Genomic DNA, 23,067 nt, shown 5'->3' on the forward strand with positions numbered 1-23,067 from the left:
TGATCTATGTCTGTATGCAAGCTCGTACTTATATTTGCACAATTATCCGTTATCGATGCATACTTTTATATCTAAGAAACGTTTCTAGCTGTACGTGAAAATACTTAAAGAAGATATCAAAATGCATTTCGTGTCCGATATAGTTTGGAACATACAATGCAGTTGTGCTCTAAGAACAATTGTGACCAGGGTTGCCACATTCGACACTCGCGATGATGCCAAACACGGATCTGAATTATGCTAGATTTTTGTAAATTATGCCAGATTTTCAAATTATCTTTCCTAACTAATTTTAAAGACCCGCCTCTACTTTTCTTCATTATTTTAATAAAGTGTTTCAACTGTATTCATGTACAAAGCTAATATGACGCTGTCAGGAATGATGGTAAATGGCACGTTATAGGGAGGATGGTCGAATTTATATTTTATGAATGGATAACATTTTAAGAAACATATACACAACATGCCGCTTCCGACATAGCCCTGAAGCATTTCTTTTAGCAGTGTATTACTAGTTGTCCCCTGATGCTCATATCCCCTCCGCTCTCAAGTTGTAAATTGAAAAGGGACAGAAACATACCAGTTAACCACACACTCAGATTTCAGTTGACAGTAATAAAACTATGGGTAAGTAGTAAACAAGACTTTTGTAGAATCACGTTTTGCTTATTTTTGAACATTTCTGTGAATTCAACAGTACAACAGCGGAAATACTGACTGGTTTTATTACTTCTACTATCGTCCAACTAAAAGGGATAATTCCCGACGGTCGTTGAACTATCTAAATTTTCGTTTTTTTTTCCTGTTCTTCAGAGGGGAAAATGAAATTATGCTAGATTTGGTCAAGATGCTAAAGTCAAGATGCTAGATGCTAAATGCATGTGAATTATGCTAGATCTAGCACCAAGATGCTAGATATGGCTTCACTGATTGTGACAGTGTTTTCAGTGTCTTCGTTAGTCAAATATTATATAGCAAAATTGTTTGTTAAGTAAATTTATATAAATTCAAAAATTTTACGAGATTTAATTGGAACAACGAAATATACGTACAATTAAAAATTATGACATTTTTCTATATCAAGAAAATAAAATTTCTGCATTTCCACCTACCGTGACAAATAATAGAATTTATTGATTTGCTATCAGATTTATAACCTGTGTAAATTAAACCAGTTCCGTCATATTAATAAATAGAATCATATCGTAATTAATTTTGTTGACATTATTTTTATTAGTACATTGCAGTAAAATAGAACCATTGTCTGTTATGGTTTGAGTTTAATTTTATAAATGCTGATTTGATACTTCCATAAGTTGGTAATTATTTTCCATTTAATTGCAAAAAAGATCACCAAGGCATGTTTTAATAAGTTCCTAGAAATTGTTGTATTTATTTCTTTATTTCAATCATTTTATTAATTTTCTTTATTTTTTTATTTTATAATTTCAATAAATCAATCTCCGAAATCCGTTGCGTATAGAAAGAAAAACAGGAATATGGTAATCATCGTTTAGATGTTTTTTATATTCTTTCGTGAGTCGTAAATAAAGCATATTTTCCGTTTTCTTAAGTCTGGGTGATTCAAAAATTAAATATACGAGGAAGAACTCAAAAATAACCGGAATCATACTCCAGCGCATCGTGTAATTATAGTACGAGATTTTGGGGAGAACCTCTCGCTATGGGAGAACTTCTGAATCAGGATGCCAAGTAACATCGACCAACAACGCGTGTGGTTTCTCTGGCAGTTCTAAGTGCAGTCGTGACACGAAGAAATGGCAGATTCTTACGAACAACGTGCAACTGTGAAGTTTTTTTTTTTTTTTTTTTTGTCTCTCTCTCTCGGCAAGAACACAGCAGAACTGTCAGAGAAACAATACCCATCGCTGTCGGTTAAGAGGCCTCATGCATGCGAAAGTAAAATACCGCTAATGTTTTCAGTAATTATGTGATATCTTCAAATAGATAAAAGATAATCGAAACGTGGAACAAGAGCGCCCTAGACAATATCAATTTACATCACGACACACTTATCTTGCTTTCGATTTCGAGCCATTTTGAAAATCGGCATTTATTTTCGCGTTTCTAAAAGGCTAAAAACGGAAAGTCACTAGGTGCTTGTGATAACGGTACCTCACGCAAAATAATATTGTCTACGGGGCTCTTGTACCACATTTCAATTATCTTTCATCTATTTGAAGATTTCACATAATTACTGTAAAATTAACGGTATTTTAATTTCGCCGGGATGAGGCTTGTTAACGCCACTGACTCAGGAGAGTTCCTCCCATAGTACTTTAGTGGCACAACCTCGTACTACAAGTACACGATTTGCAGAAGTACATTCCGGTTTTTTCTGAGTTCTGGGTTTCCCCTCGTATTTAACTTCCAATCATATTTATTTATTTATTTATTTATTGCCTAACTGTATTACTTACTATGTTGTAAATAAACATTTCTTTTATATTTTTTCTATTGTCGGCATGTAAAATCTTTATTAAAAATAAGTAAACATGCGTCTCAGCGTTTTCGATAATTTCACTTCTGAAGGGACAACTGGCTATCTCTGTAAAATTTGAATTTCCGATTTTCTACATTACCGGTATGTCTCTTTGGTTAAAATGCGTATCCTGAAAAGAGGAAAGGGAGTTCAAACATACCTTTCCAATATTTTCCTTAAACTCCATTATTTAATACGAAGAATGGGCGTTGCAGCTATTATTTATTAAATGAGTTACAACATTAACAAACATTAACAAATATAAACATTAAAAAATCAATCTTATATATAAAAGAGAACGCACAAATCCTTTGTTCCCTCATCACGCTAATACGGCTGAACCAATTTCTTTCATTTTTGGGGGGTTATTAGGATTTGGACCCTAGATGGTTTTTATCATATCACTTTAATTTTTAATTACCAGTGTCTTGAGATAATTGACCATTCAAGTGTCCATAACGTACAAATCCTTTGTTAGTTCATCATAGGTAAAAATAAACGTATTTATATGCAACCCGCATGACCGTGTCACTCGGCGGGTTAACATAAATGACAGGCGATATAATGTTAACATTTACTGCAATCTACTATGGTTTTTATCATATCACTTGAAAGCGAAAAAGTAAAAATTATCTAAGTAACAAAGTTTATTGCGTTCCGGGGTGACCGCAGCGAAGCGGGGCGGGTTAACATAAATGACAGGCGATATAATGTTAACATTTACTGCAATCTTCTATGGTTTTTATCATATCACTTGAAAGCGAAAAAGTAAAAATTATCTAAGTAACAAAGTTTATTGCGTTCCGGGGTGACCGCAGCGAAGCGGGGTGAACGCTGCTAGTGGAAAATATATGAAATTATTTATTTAATCAAAGATCAAGTAAAAGTCTTCTTAATTTTTCTAAAGATAAAGTATTTATTTCAAAATCTGCCTGTACATAATATCACTACGTATGTAGTAGTAGTAGTAGTAGTAGTAGTAGTAGTAGTAGTAGTAGTAGTAGTAGTAATAGTAGTAGTAGTAGTAGTAATAGTAGTAGTAGTAGTAGTAGTATTTATGTTTAAATGAATGTTATTGAGTCCCTGGATTGTTTCCAGCTCTTGTTAATGGGATTTGTGGTAGACAAACACTATGCACATGAGCTCTATCGGGGTTCTCAAGTTTTCTACCACTTTCTTCATTTCATCATTCGTTCTCTATCATTATCACCGTCTTCCTTAGCCTCGAGATCGTAAAATGTTAAACTCTCAAGTTATTTGCCGCAAATGATAGGAACAATGGTTATGCAAATATTAAAAAATATATATATCATTTTGATTTATCACTTTTATTATGATCAAGCGAAATCAAGAATTGAGATGGTTCAAAATTAAAGCATTACTCTGCTGTAAATTAGTTGTCAACAATATACATTGTGTTAAATTCAAAATGTTCATTCTTTGAGTTTAATATATATACACAGGGTGAGCACAGAAACAGTCCCAGGTTTCAAATTAGTGTAAATTTAATATGCGAAGGAATATTTTGCTGAAATTTTGAACAGTGACACATAATCTCAAAAAGTTTTTGTAGCAATAATTGAAATCACAAACACTCGATGTGCGTGCCACCTGTAACGCGGGAAATATCGAGGCGGTAATCTAGCTCCAACCACACGTTGTGAAGCATATCTGGTGTGATGGAGTTGATAGCATCACTGATGCGTTCTTGGAGATCGTTCAGAGTTGTGGGTAGTGGAGGTGCATACACTTTGTCCTTCACAAATCCCCACAGAAAGAAGTCACAAACAGTGAGGTCAGGTGATCTTGGAGGCCACTTGCAAAGAACTTGATCATTGACTCCAGAGCGCCCTATCCATCGGTTTGGGAGGTTTTCGTTTAGAAACATGCGTACTGCACGATGCCAGTGTGGCGGCGCTCCATCTTGTTGTAGAACGAAGTCGTCTATCTCTGCATTACTAAGTTGCAGAATCAACCAGTTACGTAGCAACGCTAAGTAACTTTCACCTGTAATTGTTTGTTCCTGAAAGAAGAACAGACCGTGCACCCGACGCTCTGATACTGCACAAAAAACATTGATTTTCGGTGAGTCACGTTCCACATTTACATTTGCATGAGGATTCTGGGTTCCCCATATCCTTACATTGTGTCTATTCACCTTTCCACTTAAGTGAAATGTCGCCTCATCGCTGAAAATGATCTTCGTCAGAAAGTTTTCGTCGTCCTCCATGAAATTTTGCATAGTCTCACAGAACTCACGGCGCTTTACCTTGTCTTGTGGGTATAACTTCTGAACCAACTGCAGTCGGTACGGGTAACACCGCAAACGCTTGCGTAAGATCTTGCTTACTGTTGTTTGTGGCATCTGCAACTCTCTGCTAGCTTTACGTGTAGACTTCTGTGGGCTGTGTACGAAGGCTGCTCTTACATGCTCCACAGTTTCCTCGGAGACTGGACGTCGCCCTGAATGTCATTTTCTTTGATCACAAATGCACCCCGTCTCAATAAACGTTCTATGCCACTTCACAACGGATTTGTGTGTGGGTGGATCAGCATTAAATTGTCGTTTGAAATCACGCTGCACTCTCACAAAACTGCTTGTTTATGCAAATTGTAAACCGCGCCAGCTTCGTTGCTGTGGGGTGAACGTCATTTTCGATGTTACTGCCCTCTAGCTTCCCTGGTCAGAACTAGGATTCTGAAAAGATAGTTGGGGAAATACTTAAAATTAGTGAGCTCTGTACAAAATTTCATGTAAATATTCAATTAAATGTTAATTATATGGCACTTTAAAATCAGGTACTGTTTCTGTGCTCATGCTGTATATATATAATCTACTTAATTATGGAACTCTACTAAATTTCAGATACGGTATCGATCAGGAATGTCCCTTTCTCCTTAACAAATGACACTCCTCCCCTAAATTCACCTGACATGTTTACCTGAGATAGAATTCTTTGCCTTACTAGTGGTTTTGACATCCTATACCCCCTCCCCAACCTTGGATACAGTCGTTTCTTCTGTGTAAACCCAAGGTAAAAGTGCGGGGAAACGCGGATGGATGCCATCCCCTCACTTCTCGAAAATATCTGTGGCGTCGCCCCACTTTCTAAAATAATTTCAATGGGCAAAAATAGGCACGGGGTAGTGCCTATCCACTTTTACCCCTGGTGTAAACTATATACAGAACAACTCAAAATAATGGACCTGCCTTCAGAAATTTATTCTGTGAAATCAAATAAACATTTATGTTATTATGAGACATGTTTTAAGAAAGGTAAACTGTTAGTGAAAGTTTTCTTCAAACACATCAAACGCTCCTCGCGTAATACGGCACACAAGCCGATAGTCTGCCAAATCTTTGATGTTACGGACAATATCAGCAATGGTTACTGTGATGCGGGCACGTCTGTTGTTAGAAGTGGTGGTACGAAGGCCTTCTCTGTAGGTGAGTTCCTTCGATGTGTGGTACGGAAATATCATTCCAAACTAATGACAGACTTGTTTACATGATAATCAATCACAGAGAAAGATCTCTGTTCTCCACTCAACACCATTTTCCTTAACTGCTCGCTGCTGACTCTTAGCGGTAGAAAGAGAAAACACAGCATGAAAACTAAATTCTAAAAATGTTAGCTTTTGGAAACGCATGTCTCACAATAACAATTTCACAGAATTAATTTCTGAAATTGGAACCATCATTTTGACTTGCCCTGTACTTCTAATGCAATCTTTTTAAATTTCTCATTAAATTCACAACTTTTTTTTACCCGATTTCTTTTTAAAAGTTCCAATGGCGCGCTTCTTGTCATTATCACCTTTTTGTGGATGCACCCTTATATTTCATTTATTATCCACTATACTAAAACAAACGAATACTTTTATGAATAACCTATTAATATAATCAATACTGCAAGTTAGGGAAAGAAGGGGTAAGAAAATATAAGAAGCTTGATATTTCTTGTTATGTTTAAGAAACTATTGAAATCACTTCTACTGTATTATCTCTGTATAAGTCGCACTTTTATGTTTTACCTCCAGTTTAGGAGTAGCTGCAATAGAGTTCGTTATAATCAACATAGAACCTGAAATGTGTTTCATTGCTCTGAATATAGTATTTTAATTGTACATATCATTGAGAATTCTGTCATCAATCTGAGGCATCACTGAGTAACTTTTTATTTATTTATTTATTTATTTATAGTTTTTTACTAGACAAGAAACATGTATAAAATATGTTTTCAGTGTAAAAACCATTATTTGGAAACTTTAATTCCATTTGTGTTCTATTCTCGTAAAAGTAAATATATACCGGTATCAAACTTTTAATTCCTTACTTTTATAGAAGAAATGTGACTAATTTTGTTTTGTTTACTAATACAACTATATTATTTGAAGAGTGATATTCTAGTCTTTTTTTGATGAGCTTCCGAACCAACCATCCTTGAGGCATCATGACACAACTGGCAACGAAGTACAAGACATAGGAGATGAAAAAAATGAATCCTCAGTATATGAAAATTCTCTCTCTCTTGGATTCAGTAGATGCTTTTGTACATTCTCTTTTAAAAAAAAGTATAGTTACCTAACATTTATTCAAGGAACGTTCAGTACCTCATGTAAACAAATACACGTGGTGATTGTTTGATTTTATTGGTTAGAGAGCCTTAGAACACTCATGCGGCAGAAGAAAATAGTCCTTGCTTATAAGGCTCATTACTAGAATTCCTTAGAATGAGACAACAAAAACAACACTTTATCTAAGAACTAAATTGAATTAATGCAATAAAAGAGAATACACATGCATTGAAAATGGTTTTGACCCAACTTTAGCGCGAATCACAGTTAACAATATGGCCACATGCGAGGAATAAGTAAAACATCGACAGGGTACAAGCACGTGCTTCTCGAAACAAGCTTGACCGATAGCCAATCAACCGATGACTGGCGGAGTAATACAATTCTGCAATGTTTACATCAGGATCAGAAGGTTCGTTGAATGAACCTTAGTAACTTTACTTCGTAGATTTTTTAAAAAAGTTGAACGAAACATCACAAGAAATGTGCTTTTTTTTTTTTTTTTTTTTTGCTTTTAGCATTATTAAAGATAAAAATAAATTTTTCTGACCATCTGTTCGTTGACTGACTTAAGGGGCTTATTTTTTTCTCTCTCTCTCTCTTTCTTTCTTTCTTCCTTTCTTTCTTTTTTTAAATCTTAACATGTCTATTCTTACAAATTATGCGTAAGGTATGAAAAACTGATTCTTCCAGAAAGAGAAGATATTCAATTCGGTGGATTTTAAATTATCATTTAGATACCATGGCTCAGTGGTAGAGCGCTAACCTCTGGTGCGTTGAGTCCCTGCGTTGATCACCGGCCAAGTAAGCTTGTGGTGGAGAACATCGTGTCCGTAGATTTTCTCGAGGGTACTCCCATTTCCTTCCACATTTTCATTCCACCGACTCTTCCACCATCATTCGCTTGCCTTCATCATTCGTCTCACTTGGCCTAAAGAGCATAATCGTAGGATATCAAACTTTTTTTTTTAATCCTTTTTGTTTCTAAGAATACTGGTAAATGAGATATTTTACTTCTTAAGCCGCCTGTTAAATTGATTTAAAATAGATTATAGACTTCTGTTCATTTTTATTTATTTATTTATTTATTTTTTTAAACAAGAGTATTGGATCACAGACAGAGAGTTGAATAGCCGTGATTTTTCGAACTTGACTGAGCTGATAGATTTGTACTGAGGTATCAAGGTTAGACATTTTGCGCTTGCGTGTATTTTTTTTTTTTAATTGTAAAGCCTTTTCCAAAAATCTTGCCCATCGACTACCTTTTAAAGCATCTCCAACTCGTATCATTACAGGAAGAAAATAAATAATTTATTCAAAGCAATTATTTTTCATTGTTTATCAGCAATATTTCAAGCCAAAACATTAAATTGACTTCACATTCTCTTGTGACAATGTGACTAGTAAAAGATTTTTTTTTTTAACGCTACACTGCCCTACTATAGATATACCACATTCACTTGACACAGTCTTCCGTTCCAAACTCTGCTATCGGCTGAAGTAATTCCTATCCGTTTTGCTAAGGCTCTCTCACTTAAAAACAGCTAAATCCTTATTGGCTCAACGCTTGGGTGTGTCGAAAGTATGAGCTTTACTTTGGGGTGAGGGGCGTGAGCATTTTTGCCGCGGCTCAAGACATTTCGGCAGCACTATAATAACGGGGGCTCCGAACTATAAGAAGACTTGAATTCGGTGTAGTTCGTGGTTCACAAACTGTCATGCAAGAGAAACAGACCATTCCCCACCACAATATCTCGTCTTCAAGAGAGTTTGATTATAGGAGTACGGACACCACCGATTCTAGCTTTCTGTACAAGATTCTTCAACACAAATCGTTATCGAACACTATTTTATATTTGCACTGCAACTTTGTATTTAATGCATGCATCTAATACTATATACCAGGGTTTCTCAGCCTGGTGGTTGCGACTCCTAGGGAAAGTCGCGAAAGTGTTTCATGGAAGTCGCGAAGATAAGAGGAAGAGATAAAATATAATTAGAATCTAATATCGGAAAATATTTTTGAATATTATTTTGAATTTTGTTCTGATGGGTATATTTTTATTTTTATTCATACAGTTAAGAACAACAAAAAATTAATCTACTAAATATTTTCAACAGGTGCAGAGTTGTTTAAAAATCAATTTAAATGAAAGAGGTACGATATGAAACTAATGAAAATTTCATATTGAAATACGAGAAAAATACAAATACAACAAAATCTGCATGTTGAAATACAATTAACTAAAATTGACACCTAATGAAACACCTGATCATGGAGTAATTTCACTAGTACGGGAATATGCGGTTCACTCTTCGTGACGCACATTAACAAGTCATTTAAAATACTAAGTAATACTCAGTAACTTTTTTAACAACTGTCGAAGTTAAAAAAAAAAATAGAAATAATTTTAATTGTTTATCATATGACCCAAAATTAAGGGAGTTATGAAGTTTTAAAATTTTCAAATGGCTTCCGTTTTGAAACAGTATGATGGATCGGATTCGTTATTTGTAATATGAATGAACTGACCAAATTTGGTTTTAATCCATTCGCTTTTAGGGAAGGTACTGTATCTACTATATACAAGAAATAGATTCTACTATTATAGAAATAGATTGATATCGTGAGATCTCCGCAAATATGTACGAAAATCCCACACAAGTTTACTACACACCAGAGATTATAAAGTGGTCGCTGACAAGAGGATGTGATAAAATGGGGGTCGTGATACGAATTAGGTTGATAAGCATTGCTGTATACAATATAATGGTCCAAAGCATAAAAGCGCTCTCCTTTTACTACTGCAAATAATCAAGGAATAAACTAATTATTTGAATATGAGTTTCAGTAGCTTACAGATAAATTTATTTAAAAAAAAAACTGTTTACATTGATCGATTAATTCCGAACTTATTTGTAAACTAAGATGCGATGAGAAATCATCTTAACTTTCGGTTTAACAATATTATATACAGTATATTAGAGACCTGCACGGGCCGAATTTTTCGGTCCCAGCCCAATCCAGTAAGATGTACCTAGGCCCGGCCCGGCCCGATAAGTTTTTTAAAATTCTTGGCCCAAGCCCGGCTCGGGCCCGAAAATTTTAAAGTTTCATTTTGTAACATTTTGCACGGGCACACTTCTTTAACGTTTGCCTTCATTCTCATTATTGTTTAACGAAAGTCAATAATTATTAAAGAATTGCAATTAATCAGCCCTAGCCTGGCCCGACTTGAAGAGAAATCAGTGTCGGCCCGCGGGCCGGGCCGGGCTCCGGGCCTCGGGCTAAGCCCAGCCCGCGCAGGTCTCTACAGTATATATAGTTAATTATTGACAATTACAGTTCTGTAATGTCGTTGAGTCAAACCAAAGTCTCGCACCAAAGGCACACATGAATGTATAGCCATGAGCAAGATATGTGTTTGTATTTGTGCAAGTCTTAGTAGACTTGTATATGCTTTGTTTTATTCTTTTAAGCAGTTCTCTTTTTGTTGAGTACGTTTTTCAAAAAAGAAAATATATTCTTTTTTGTGTAAGTTTTTATGTCTTCCTTTGTTCAGCGCGTGTATTTTTTTTGTCCTTGTCTGTTCCAATAATAGTAACAATTTTTGTGTTACATTGGTACCCTACTTTGTCCATTTTTATTTCCCTATATGAAAAACAGTCAAATAGTCTACAAGAAATTATCTGTAAAAGAAAAAGAGGGGGTTAACTTGTACTGTTCTTCAATCTGTCATTTACTTCTATTAAAAGAAAAAAAGAGAACTTTTGTAGAGAAGGGGTAATTTGTGTCTCCTATTTTAACCCCACCACTACAATTACCCCACTTTCCCCTACAAAGTCACATCTGCTGTTGAAGTTTTTCCGTACCTCTCTTTCTTTCTTTCACTCTCTCTTTTTTTAATATCGAGGGAAAAATCTTGCAAATTTAAGAACTAATGATAGCAATCAAGTCTAATTACATATGGCGCCCGTGACGGTAATGGTCAAGCTACCTCCCTGATGACGACTGCACCACAGAGACGCGACAGGAAAAAGAAAAAAATAACTATTCGTTTTCTCTATGTCTCGGGCAAAAGTTTTCTGTAGCACTGCATTGTCTTTCCCTCTTTCACACTGGTTGACAGTATGTATATAGTGTGTCGGTTTTGTCGCCATGCTATCTGCTTCTTGAAATAGGTTAAAAACAACAAGTGTATAACGTCATTGTGCAAGTATTCTGTTCGAAATGTACTATACAGTGATTTTGAAAATATTTGTTTTCTGTATAACGGTGCTAACATTCCATTCATAAATAGTGCACTTTGCTTAGCTATGGGTAATTTTACATATAAACAAGTTACAGTTCAAGTTATATTCGGAAAATATTTGTTATTTATTAAACAATGTTATTATGTTTATTTAAATATTTAGTGAACTCACAGTGCGAATAAGTAGTGTAACGTTACATAACTGGGTTAAATCCATAAAATGAAAAAGAAGTATTTCTTTTGTGGCAGTGCATATCTTTAAATATTTCTATTATAATAGATACTGAGTTTGAATGGAAGATGGTTCCTTCAATTCTTTATACTTTTGGCTCCAAGTTCGAACCCTGTTGGTCAAGGAGACTTGTGCATATCCTTTTATCAGGTGAGTTGATTCTTTATAGTTTCAGTATGACAAAGTTCCTAGGTTGAATACTTTTTTTTTATTTTTTTTAAATGATAAAGCTATTACGTATTTTGTCTCAGATACAAGAAGAGTTATAGAGGGCTTTAGCTCTTCTTGAGCTGAAAATTTAATTGGGTAAAATGACACCTAAACGTACTTTACAACGGAAAGCATAATATGGACTTGTATAGCCTAAATTTAAGTAAATCCTGTATCTTTATAACTTACAGCCGTCACGAAGCTATAAGAGTATATATATATATATATATATAGCTACTACTACTACTACTACTACTACATTAATAATAATAATAATAATAATAATAGAAGTACTAATGGTACAGGTTATAATATTACTGAAAGTATTATATAATTTATTTAAAATTCCCAAGTAAATAATGAAAGCAGTGAAAGCTACACAAATTCTATTAAATTTTAGACAAAAAATAAAGATATTTGATTATGACTAGTTATCTGTATTTAAAAATATTCTTGAGACCTCCAAGAAGTGCATAAAGAGACATAAAATTATTTTGAACTCACATTTTCTCTAATTCTCTCGTTATATTGCAAAGTTTGATACGATATTTTACTTATTATTACTTAGAGAACATGCCAACTCGAGTTAAATAAAATGTATGAGTATTTTTCTTATTCATTAAGATTTTAATTTTAATATCAATACATCACAATAGCAAATATTTTCCAAGCGGTCTGGGTTAGTAGTAAGTATGCTTATTTCTCAAGAAGGAGGTCCTAGGTTCGAATCCGGTAGCTATTTCCCCTGTCTGAGAATCTTCCACAGTTTCACCAGCTGAAAACTGGGATGATGCCTTGAAATATAGTCTCTCTGCCCAACTTTCTTCCACTTTTAAGTGTAAATTGACCTTGCTGAGTCTACCAAGAAGTTTGATAAATAATTAATACACATTGCTTTATCAGCAATTATTGTGTCCCGAAAAATGATAGTAAATACAACTTTAAAAGTAGCCTAAACTTAACTAAATTAATTTACAATCAGATCTTTTTAAAAGCAAATTGATTCTGGTATATTAAATTATTTTCTGCGTAACTTACATTATATCATCTACAGGGGTGGCCATTCCTCAGAAATCCATTACACATCTCCAGAAATTCTCGTATTGATATCTCATACTCCCCAAAATCAAAATACCACATTTAAACGTAATGGTTCTGACATCTAGTTTTCTTCTTGGTTACGACCTTGACCTTAAACGTATTTTCCTTGTATAAGTTACCTAATTTTTACATAATGTTTAAAGTTGCTAAGTAATGTAAAGGTTTTAATTTTCTTCCACTACTTCGTCAGTGAGTCAATTTGGGTCATGACTCCACCAGCCTTTTAAGCATGCCTGATATCTGTTATGACACTAAATTTAAAATTTACTTACCACGCAAACTATTTCCTGCCTGAAATGTTAGCAACCCACAAGCCTTATTGTGTGTTTGGTTGCATAAGTATCAGGATAACTACTATGGTTTATGCAATAAAATATGACAAAAAATCTTTTTTTGCTCAAATATATATCTAGTAAAACACTAAATATTAAGTTCTTCAACGTGTCACGTTGATATCTTAAAGAATAAAGGAGATAGGTCAATAGAAGTAAGAGAATTATGATTTTTAAAACAAATTTCATTTCTTTCAATCATTTATTGACTTTTCCATTACATATAGAGAACGACTAAACACGACTGGAAGGCTTGAAATGTGGGTTTGGAGAAGACTGGAGAAATGTAGCCAAATGACAAAAAATCTAATAACTAAGTGTTAGCGAAGGAATAGCAATACTTGCCATAGTTACAAAGAGGAAAAGAAACTGGCTAAGGTATTCTTCAAGGACAAATTATCTTATTAGGAGTATGATAGAAGGTATACTAGAAGATGAAACAGGGTGGAAAAGAAGAAGACCACAATTCATGGATGATAATAAACAAAAAAAAAAAAAAAGAACATGGAGGGACCACAGTGAATAGAATATGCTAATTTGCACTGAGTGACCTTTTACTGATAACAGAATACTTAAAATGATAATAATAGTTTCAACTTTAGTCCTTGTTTCTTTTTATCCAAGTCCGGCTGTCCAGCAAATAACCCAATCTTACATCTACTAACGTAAGAAGGCAGACAGAATCGCTTCAGTTTAATCTTGATTCAAAATCATTCCAGAGAAGCCAAAGTAAACGAACGAATGACATGTTCGTTACCTCTTAAGTGAAATACATTCCCCATATACCCTCATGGCTTCGCTAGCATAGATTATTTTGGAAGGCTTCCTGAACTCGTGATTAAAAGCACCAAAAGCATCACTTCCCTAAACTAATATCATTTAGAGTTCGTTTATGATATACAGGGTTACCGACGAAAAGAAACTAAACAGTATTTTTGTAACAATATGTGAGATGATATAGACCGGGGTTTCTAATAGAAACAGATACATTTTCCGGGATGAGACATTACTTTTACGAGACGAGACGGTCTCAATTCTTGGACAACTCTAATGATATAAATGTCTGTTGTTCTTACCTCGTAAGTAGAAGGACTCAGGTTCAAATTGTGCAGCGGATCATTCTCATTTAAGGTTTTTCATGATTTTCCTAATACCATCCAGACCAATATTTGGATTCTTCTGTGAATGTACAGACTTTAGCCGAGTTTCTTGGGAAAATTCTTTCTGCTCCTCCATTATTAAGAATTTCCAATGCTTCTGAGAGACCTGCAACAAAGAAAGATGAATATGTAGTGTGGAGAGAATTTTTTTTACTAATTGCACTAAAACAAAAAATAATTTATCTTAAATATTGCATTAGAGACATGCATATTCAACATTACTTGCAGAGGTGGTATAATTAATCCATCAGCTTACAGTGTTTTCTTCTAATTTTGAAATAAATTTTGTTAAAATCTCTATAAAATTTATGGAAACTATTTACAACTTTTTTTAAAAAAATATGTGTGTTTCTCGAGTAATTATGTCATCGTCTGATAGGTATATCGAATATGTATGTTCTTATCATAGATGCCTAAATTCATGTAGTCGATGCTCATGACTAGCACGGAAATTAACATTCACACAACCTTAACTTCAAGAAGTGATTGTGATCTTAAATGAGTGTGAGTTCCATATTATATTGTGAGCATGAGTCAAGTGAGCGTGATGTCGAAAGATGAACTTAATGTGAGGCTGAGTGTGTCTAATTAAGAAATGATGCTGTGAGTACAATGGTGAGTGAGCGTGATATTGAAATGATGATGTGAGTGAAAAGTTATTGTCGAGTGATGTCGAGTGTGATGTCGAGTTTGATGGCGTAAGCATGAGCTGCAATATTCTCTACCAAAGTCCACTGCATGTTTAAAATATCCTGGTTCTAGTTGCAGTATTTTCTACAAAAGTTCACTGCATGTTAAAAAAAAATCACTTTTCAACTGCAGTATTCTCTACCAAAGTTCACTCCATATTAAAAAAAAAAAAATTCACTTTTCATCTACAGTATCTATTAACAAAGTTCACTGCATGTTACAAAATTCTCTTTTCAGCTGCATTTTCAGGTGCAGTATCCGTTACCAAAATCCACTTCATGTTAAAAAAAAAAATCTTTTTTCATCTGCAGTATTCACTACCAAGGTTTGCTACATGTTAAAAAATAGTTCTTCTTCAGCTGCAATAGTATTCTCTACCAAGATGCACTGCATGTTGAAACATACTTTCAGCTGCTGTATTTTTTACTAAAATATTTCGAGTTAAGGGGCCCACTTTGACCTAACCCCACTTAACCTTACGATCACTTTATCAATCATGCACGCTAGAATACATACTCATATCATTTTAACCTCACATTCATTCAACCTCAAACTCACATAATCATTTCGACATCACCCTCACTTGGTACAGCCTCACAGCAGCTCAAACTCTCACTTATGCACTCAACCCACTTACGTTGTGAGGTTGAGGTCTAATAAGTGAGTCCTGTGCTCATGAACATCCACCTTATAAGTTTAGGCATCTATATTCCTGGCACTTCCAAGTGTTTATAACGCAGTCCTTCATTTACATCTCAAACACTAAATAAATATGTATATAAGTGTTGATTCGTAATTTAACAGCAGGAAAACACTGCTTTCTACGTTTCTTTTTCTTCCTTCAGGTATATTGAATATGCAAAATAATACCAATGAAAAAAAAAATATGCCGACTATGTTTAACCGATAAAATAATTTCCTCGGCGTGAATATTGCAATCGCTTTTACATACGATACTTTAAAAAAAAAAAGGAATGCCGTCACCAAGATATAGACAGATACTAAAATAGGTATTTTATATTCAGTACATACTATCGCTTAAGGAAATTCTCTTTTTTAAAAAAAGCACGATATAGTATGATGAGAAATAACAAAAAGAAAAAAAGGAAATCTTTTTTTTTAATATTTAGTCAAGAAAGCCAGCGTGCTATTTTCTTTAAGCTTTTTGGATACCGATCAAAACTGTCGATTAGTATACAAAAATGCTCTCTTATCCACAATCGACCCAAATATATTGTAAGTTGTTGGTCTTTTCAATGTTGCTATTATTGTTATTGTTGTAATTATTATTATTGTATATCTGCTTTTTTTTTAGTAGTAGTATTATTTTCATTTCACTTAACCGTGAAGATCAGCAACTCTGATTGAAAGAGTGAGACAGGGCTGTTTTCAGGTGAATGACATTTGGAAGGTGTTGGTTGCTCTGGCAAGAAAGAGGTCGGTACACTCCCATCAGTAATACAAACGAGAACACAAAAGGAATAGAAGAATTGAAAAAAAAACTATACTGAGTAACTGCAAATTCTTTTTTGTGACCACACCCAATCAAAAACCTACATGTTTCTATATAATCTACCTTTCCTTTTTTTTCAATAAGCATTTGCATTTTTTTTTATTATTTCACCAGTACATTATATACTTGTTAGCGCTGATAGATGATAACAAGACAACTGAAAATTTAATTCTTTTTTTTTAGTTGCATTTACTCATAAATTTTAACTGGAAATTTATTTTTTTTGTTAAACTTTTCACATATTTCTTTCATTTGGTTAAACTTCAATTAATTTACATTTTTCTGTGTTTGAGAATTTTGTGAATTGTCTTCATATTGCGAAAAGGACACATGTATTGCAAAACCTAGTTTTATACTTACAGAACTGTGGATCAAGAAAACGAGCAGCCCTGTTATTTAGATAAATAATTGACAAGCATTTGCAGTACTTAAAAATTTGCTTCATAAAATTTGCTTGCAGTACTTCATAAACTTCATAAAAAATAATGTATATCAATACACGTAACATGAGTCCAAAATATTAATTTGAGAAATTACTAACTATTTTTAAGTTTAAAACCATTGGTAAAAATCGTTTAGCAATATCAATTAACGCTAACAGACGTCTTATGTTCTTATGTACTAGTATTAAGTAATGTTCTTACGCCTACATATAATTTCACTGTTTTCGTGCAGTTCAATTTGCTGTAGTAACTTGAAAAACATAAAATCCAGGTAGTTAGTGAGTTCTATCAGAACGACAACGTTCGTACAAGTATAAGGTACGCTGTAACGCTTAGTGATAAAAATACCGCCAAAAGTGTTGTTATGATATTGTTTCAAAATTGTATTACTATCTAGCATTTCACAAGAAATTAGTATTAAATCACAATTAATGAATTCGTTAGTATTGGTCGTAATTATAACATGAATCTTTATTATTTTCTTTGACTACAATGAATTCAGAGTTCAGTACGATGTTATAAAGCATTTTCGCTAGTAATTCGTAGAGATTGTATGCATAAGCGATGACTATATGAATGCTCTAGGGCTCTAGCACATATATCAGATTTTTAACGGGTGTTCAGCACCTATTGATTTTAGCAAAGGAATTCATTTTGAAATTACACTCACATCCTTTTTTTTTTTAAAAAAAATAGTGCGTGTAGCCGCAGGTTCAATTTCAGACAGGCATGCGCAGTGTATATGTATTCATTTAATTATTTATCAGTATCTATCGTCGTCTTTTAAGGCATGTGATACATTGAGGATCGGATGATATTACATTATATAAGAACAATAATAATGCATATTAAGAGGCGAATGTAATTATGTAGAATATCTTCTTTAAATTCTTGGAAGGTTGATGCTATTTCGGTGTGTTTTAATGTAAAAAGTTGATATATATAGGTTTTGTACAAAGTACGAGACAGTTGAGGTATTTTCTGACTTGACTCAAATTATTCTGTTTCAGAAAATTGATTGTAATCATTATTTATTTATTTATTTATTATTTGCTTCTCTCTTTGGGCCAATATTTCTAAACACAGTTGAAACGGAAAAACAAGATCACAATATCTACTTTGAATTCTATTCAATACAAAATTTAGGTAATAATAATAATAATAATAATAATAATAATAATAATAATAATAATAATAAATGTTGGTGCCTATGGTAATACAATCGGATCTTGAAACTAAATTTAGTTAAAATAATAATAAATTATTGTGACACTTTTTAACATTATTTTTAAATGATGCAAAAATTCTGCTTAGGAAATTATTCAACAACACTAGAAAAATCTTTATTATTCTTATTCTTATTGTAAGAACATAGGCTATTAATCCTACATATACTGGTAATTTACAACTGAAATGCACGGTTCTTCAATCATTGTTAATCAAATATATTCCATAAACAAAATTCGGAATAGGGTCCTTTAAGGTCATTTTAAGTAGAAATAGCTATTGAGTGGCTTAATGGAGGGAGATAGCAAGTAATAATAACCTTTTTCATATCATATTCTTGAGTATTGTTCATTTGCAACGGTTGTGGCTAACCAAATTTTGAATTTACTCATCACAATATTTTTTTTTCGTTTATTTGTGGTTTATTTCTTGTTTTGTTGTATGTTGTTATTTTAAAATGTTTCGCAATGGTGCTATATGACTAGTTTACGTCATCAAGTAGTGTATGTCTGAGCATATAAATATAAAGAGGCAGAGTTAGTTATCTATGTTAGTCCTTATGTTCAGAAATATTTCTAAAGTCAGATAATTCATTCTATTTCTCATATAAATATAAAGAGGCAGAGTTTAATTGCCTATGTTAATCCTTATGTTCAGAAATATTTCTAAAGTCGGATAATTCATTCTATTTCTAACATATTTCAATCAATGGAAGCTGACAGTTATATTAATAATTTAAACAAGTTACCTAGACTCGACTGTGATTACAAACTCTTATGTTTAATATACACGTTTCCATGCTTACTGCTGTGTAAACCCCAAACCCTGATATATAGGAAAAAGCAATAGTGAGGTTAGTTGGGTTCGAGAGTTTTCTACAAAAGGGAAGTTTTATAAAGATCGGACCTATACGATTTAGCTCGCACCAAATTTACCTAATTTTCTAGTTTTAGGATGACTTCGGAATCAATAATTGCTTAAAAGAATAAAGAAAGTGATTTAAGTTTGAACTGGATTGTATTTAAGTGAAAATTTGTCTGGAAATAGTAAGTTACACACATATACATTTGCTGCGGACTGATCAAAGGAATATTGGATCATGATTTAAGCTGACTTATGTTTTTCTCAGTGATTGCCGCGAATAAGGTAAACTAGAAACAGCCATATAGTTAGTTTTTAATTCGTCTGCAGTGGAATAACATATCTTACAAGTGACATGGCCCTTCAAGTGACATGCCAAATTAGGGTCACAGTTGATGAACATTCCATATTCGCCTGATTTGACTTCGAGAAGAGTTCATTTTCTTCCAACAAAGCCAAAATTTGCCCTGAAAGGAAAGCGTTTTGAGCATGTTGCATCGGTTCAATCAAATGTAATGTTTGTTCAAACCGCTTTTTCAGTGGACGACATTTCTAGGGCGTTCTAGACCCTTTACAGACCGGACTTTCCTAAGGCGTTCTAGACCATCTACGGTCCGGACTTTCTAAGAGTGTTCTAGACCCTCTATAGGCTGAATTTTCATAGGGCATACTAAACCCTCTACGTACCGGACTTTCGTAGAGCGTTCTAGGCCCTCTACGGACAGGACTTTCCAAGAATGTTCTAGACCTTCTACGGTCCGGACTTTCTTAAAGCGTTCTAGACCATCTACGGTCCGGACTTTCTAAGAGTGTTCTAGATCCTTTACGGAGCGGACTTTCCTTGGATGTTCTAGACCCTCTACGGACCGGTCCCGCGAGTATATGGCCTGAAAAAGGATGTATGTATATATAAAAAAAAGCGTGGTGAGAATTTTTTCTGGCATTGTTAAATATTTTATTTCAAGACAGTCTTGAAACTTATTAAACGCACTGTGCATGGAAGTTTATTAAATGAATCGATAAGTTGAGTGAGTGTGAAAAATCCTCGAGCGAAGTTTTTGAGAAACTCGATTTTTTTTCTGTAAACCTAATAATTGATTCTGTGCAATTACCACACCACCATTAAGATGAAGCTCTGATATTAAAGTATTAACTGATCAAGCTTTTCATTATAACACTAACTAGACAGTATACCGTACAACAAGGCTAAAGCAATAACCATGGCATTATCAATTCTTAAACTTTTAATATTTTCAAAGAATGAACATATATTAATCGATGGACTATGTCGTGCTTGCTGAAAAAAAAAAAAAAAAATAGATACTTGGGCGTAAATTTTCATGATGCGTAGTTTTCGACAAAACCAAGAAAAATTAATTATTATGGCCCCCAAAAAAATCCGCATGTGATTCGTTGCCAAATTTGATTCAGCTAAAACCGGAAGTTTGTCTTGAATTTCTATTGTTTTCGGTTTTAATAGAGAGTTAAGGATAGAAAATGAAATAGATATTTCATTTTAACTTCCCACGATTATGTTCTTAAGGCTAAGACAGACGAATGGTTAATTTGGCAAGTGAATGATAACCTAAGAATTGGTGGAATGAGTGTGTTGGAGGAAACGGGAGTACACCGAGAAAACCCACGAACATGATATTGTCCATCACAAACTTGCTTGACTGGGGATCGAACCAGAGACCCTACAAAATAGAGATAAGCACTCTACCACTGAGTCATCATGTCCTCCTAGATAATAATAGAGATGAAACGTATTTTTTGGACGCGTAATCGATTGCAGGAAACTGCTTTACCATTACCATCTATTACCTATCTATTACCATTTTTTTATTCTATAGTAATCAAAGTTAAAATCGGAAATGGTTGATTCCTACTACTTCCGGTTTTAATATAACCTCTCTATCTACGATTTCTTGTCCTAACTTTTGACCTTTAACATCCTGGCTAAAAGTGATTGTGATCCATCGAACGAACACACACGAAATGGCAGACAAGGTAAATAAATATGCAAAAGAAATACACTAGGTATAAACCAAATTCCTTAAAGGGATCCATGTGTTTGAATTAATAATGAAATCACTTCCTCCCGAACCAGCAATAACAAAATATATTCGTTGAAGACAAAGAAATAAAGAAAGACAGCGAGGGAGAAGTTGCATTTAAAACATTTAAACCATACGGAACATAAGTTGTTTCATTAATATTTCTCTATTTACATAATTACCATCTCTCCGTAATTAGTTTCACAATTCATTTTGATTAGTTCGTTAGAAACAGAGCAACGTATAAGGTGTGATTATATCGTCTCTCCTTAACATAATGATAGAGAGGTCATGGCTGTTATTATTATATATTATGTGCATTATAACAGTAACGGGGTTAATCATCAGCTTCACAACATGTATTGTAGTGTGTGTTCTTATTGTGTATTGAGCGTACCTACGTAAGCGTATTTGAAGAAATAGTATCAACAATATTGTACTATATTCTGTAAAATTTTGTGCAGTCGTCAAAATTTTCTAGTGTTTCAACTGCTATACAACCTTAATTAATACTTGTTGTATTATAAAAATCTACTTTTAAGTTATACACTAAGTAGAAAAATTCTTATTAGTGGATGAAAATTGTACTTACGGTGCTGCAGCAGGTGAGTAATATTATTACTTACTAATAAGTGTTTATTACCTTTTGTTTTAAATAGCAAACAAATAAATCCTATTTCTAAAAGGAAAACATCTGAGTACGTAACGCTAATTCCTAATAATGAAGATTTATATTAATAATGTCGCATCCTGCTCTATCGCTGGCTTCCCTCATGCTAATAGATGTCGCATCCTGCTAATAGATTGTCAGGCAATTTTGCCAATTTAAACTATTGTGAGGACTTAATTGTAACTTTAAAAAATAACTGTAGTGTTTCAATTTTATTATTTCAATATAAGACAAGAAGAGTAACCATATTTAAACTTGAGCAATAATATTGTAAACCTGATGTTGGTTGGTAGGCAAGCTGAATAAACGAATAAATAAATACATAAATATATTTGTTACATAAAAAGAATTAGAAATTTTTGTTAAGCTCGATTTTAACCTATATTTTATAGCAGGATGAAGGTTTGGCAAGGTAACATAATAAAGCAGTGTTACATAAGTTACATATAAAATCTTATTAAAATCTATTGTAGTGGCAGAAATCAGTGCCAAGACAAAATGTGTTATTCAAAGAAAAAAATCGAGAACAATATTTTGTATTCTCATAATGGGATATGCCCGATTACTCGGGACATATTGTCACTCTGCACTTTCTTTATATAACTAGTGGGGATAGCATGGTGGCTCAGTGGAAGGGAGTTTATCTTTAGTATGTAGGGTTCCTGGTTCGATTCCTTGTCAAATAAGTTTGTGGTGGACAACATCGTGTGTGAGAATTTTCTCGGGGTACTTCCGTTTCCTCCCACATTTTCATCACACCAATTTTCCCATCATCATTCACTTAATTTAATCATCGTCTCCATTGGCCTAAAGGGAATAAATGTTGGACGTTAAATTTAATGATTTCATTTCTATATAACTAGTGATGTATAGAAACCAGAAGTTTTTTTTTTTTTTTTTTTTTTGGTAGAATCATTAGGAGCATTAGAGAAGACACAAGTAGAATATTGAGATAAGTCATTATTGTCGTATTCAAATTATCGTTATGTGGGCTTTGCCCGTCGTGGAGCTTCCAACCCAATGGCTTTCTCTCCTGAACATTTTCTTCTCCTGGTTATTCCTTTACTAACTCGTGAGCCAAAAGTCTAAACGTAAAACACTTCTTGGGTTTATCTGAGTAGAGAATGAACAAACTCGTGAATGTTTTGGAAATTGTATTTTTCTTAATCTTCAACTGAAACAAACCGAAACTTCATAATCATTATTACTTGTCAGTGGCGTATTTACGAATTTGTTT

At 33.6% G+C, this 23,067-nt stretch overlaps 2 long non-coding RNA genes across 4 annotated transcripts in view; one reads left to right on the plus strand and one right to left on the minus strand.

Annotated features, from left to right (window-relative positions):
• LOC145668206 (uncharacterized) overlaps positions 1–23,067 on the minus strand; it is a 72,386-nt gene that overhangs the window by 15,050 nt on the left and 34,269 nt on the right. Inside the window, exon 2 of the long non-coding RNA XR_014127991.1 lies at positions 14,286–14,475. This is a non-coding gene — a long non-coding RNA (uncharacterized LOC145668206). The remainder of the gene's footprint in view (positions 1–14,285; positions 14,476–23,067) is intronic.
• LOC145668205 (uncharacterized) overlaps positions 10,678–23,067 on the plus strand; it is a 202,685-nt gene continuing 190,295 nt past the window's right edge. For 2 of the 3 annotated variants that reach the window (XR_014127988.1, XR_014127987.1), the window contains exon 1: positions 10,678–11,716. This is a non-coding gene — a long non-coding RNA (uncharacterized LOC145668205). Of the gene's footprint in view, positions 11,717–21,402; positions 21,766–23,067 lie in introns of those variants that run through there. The other variant, XR_014127990.1, reaches the window with a different exon arrangement.

Source organism: Thermobia domestica, chromosome 13 (assembly GCF_964235325.1).
Source record: "Thermobia domestica chromosome 13, izTheDome1.hap1.1, whole genome shotgun sequence".
Taxonomy (NCBI): Eukaryota; Metazoa; Arthropoda; class Insecta; order Zygentoma; family Lepismatidae; genus Thermobia; species Thermobia domestica.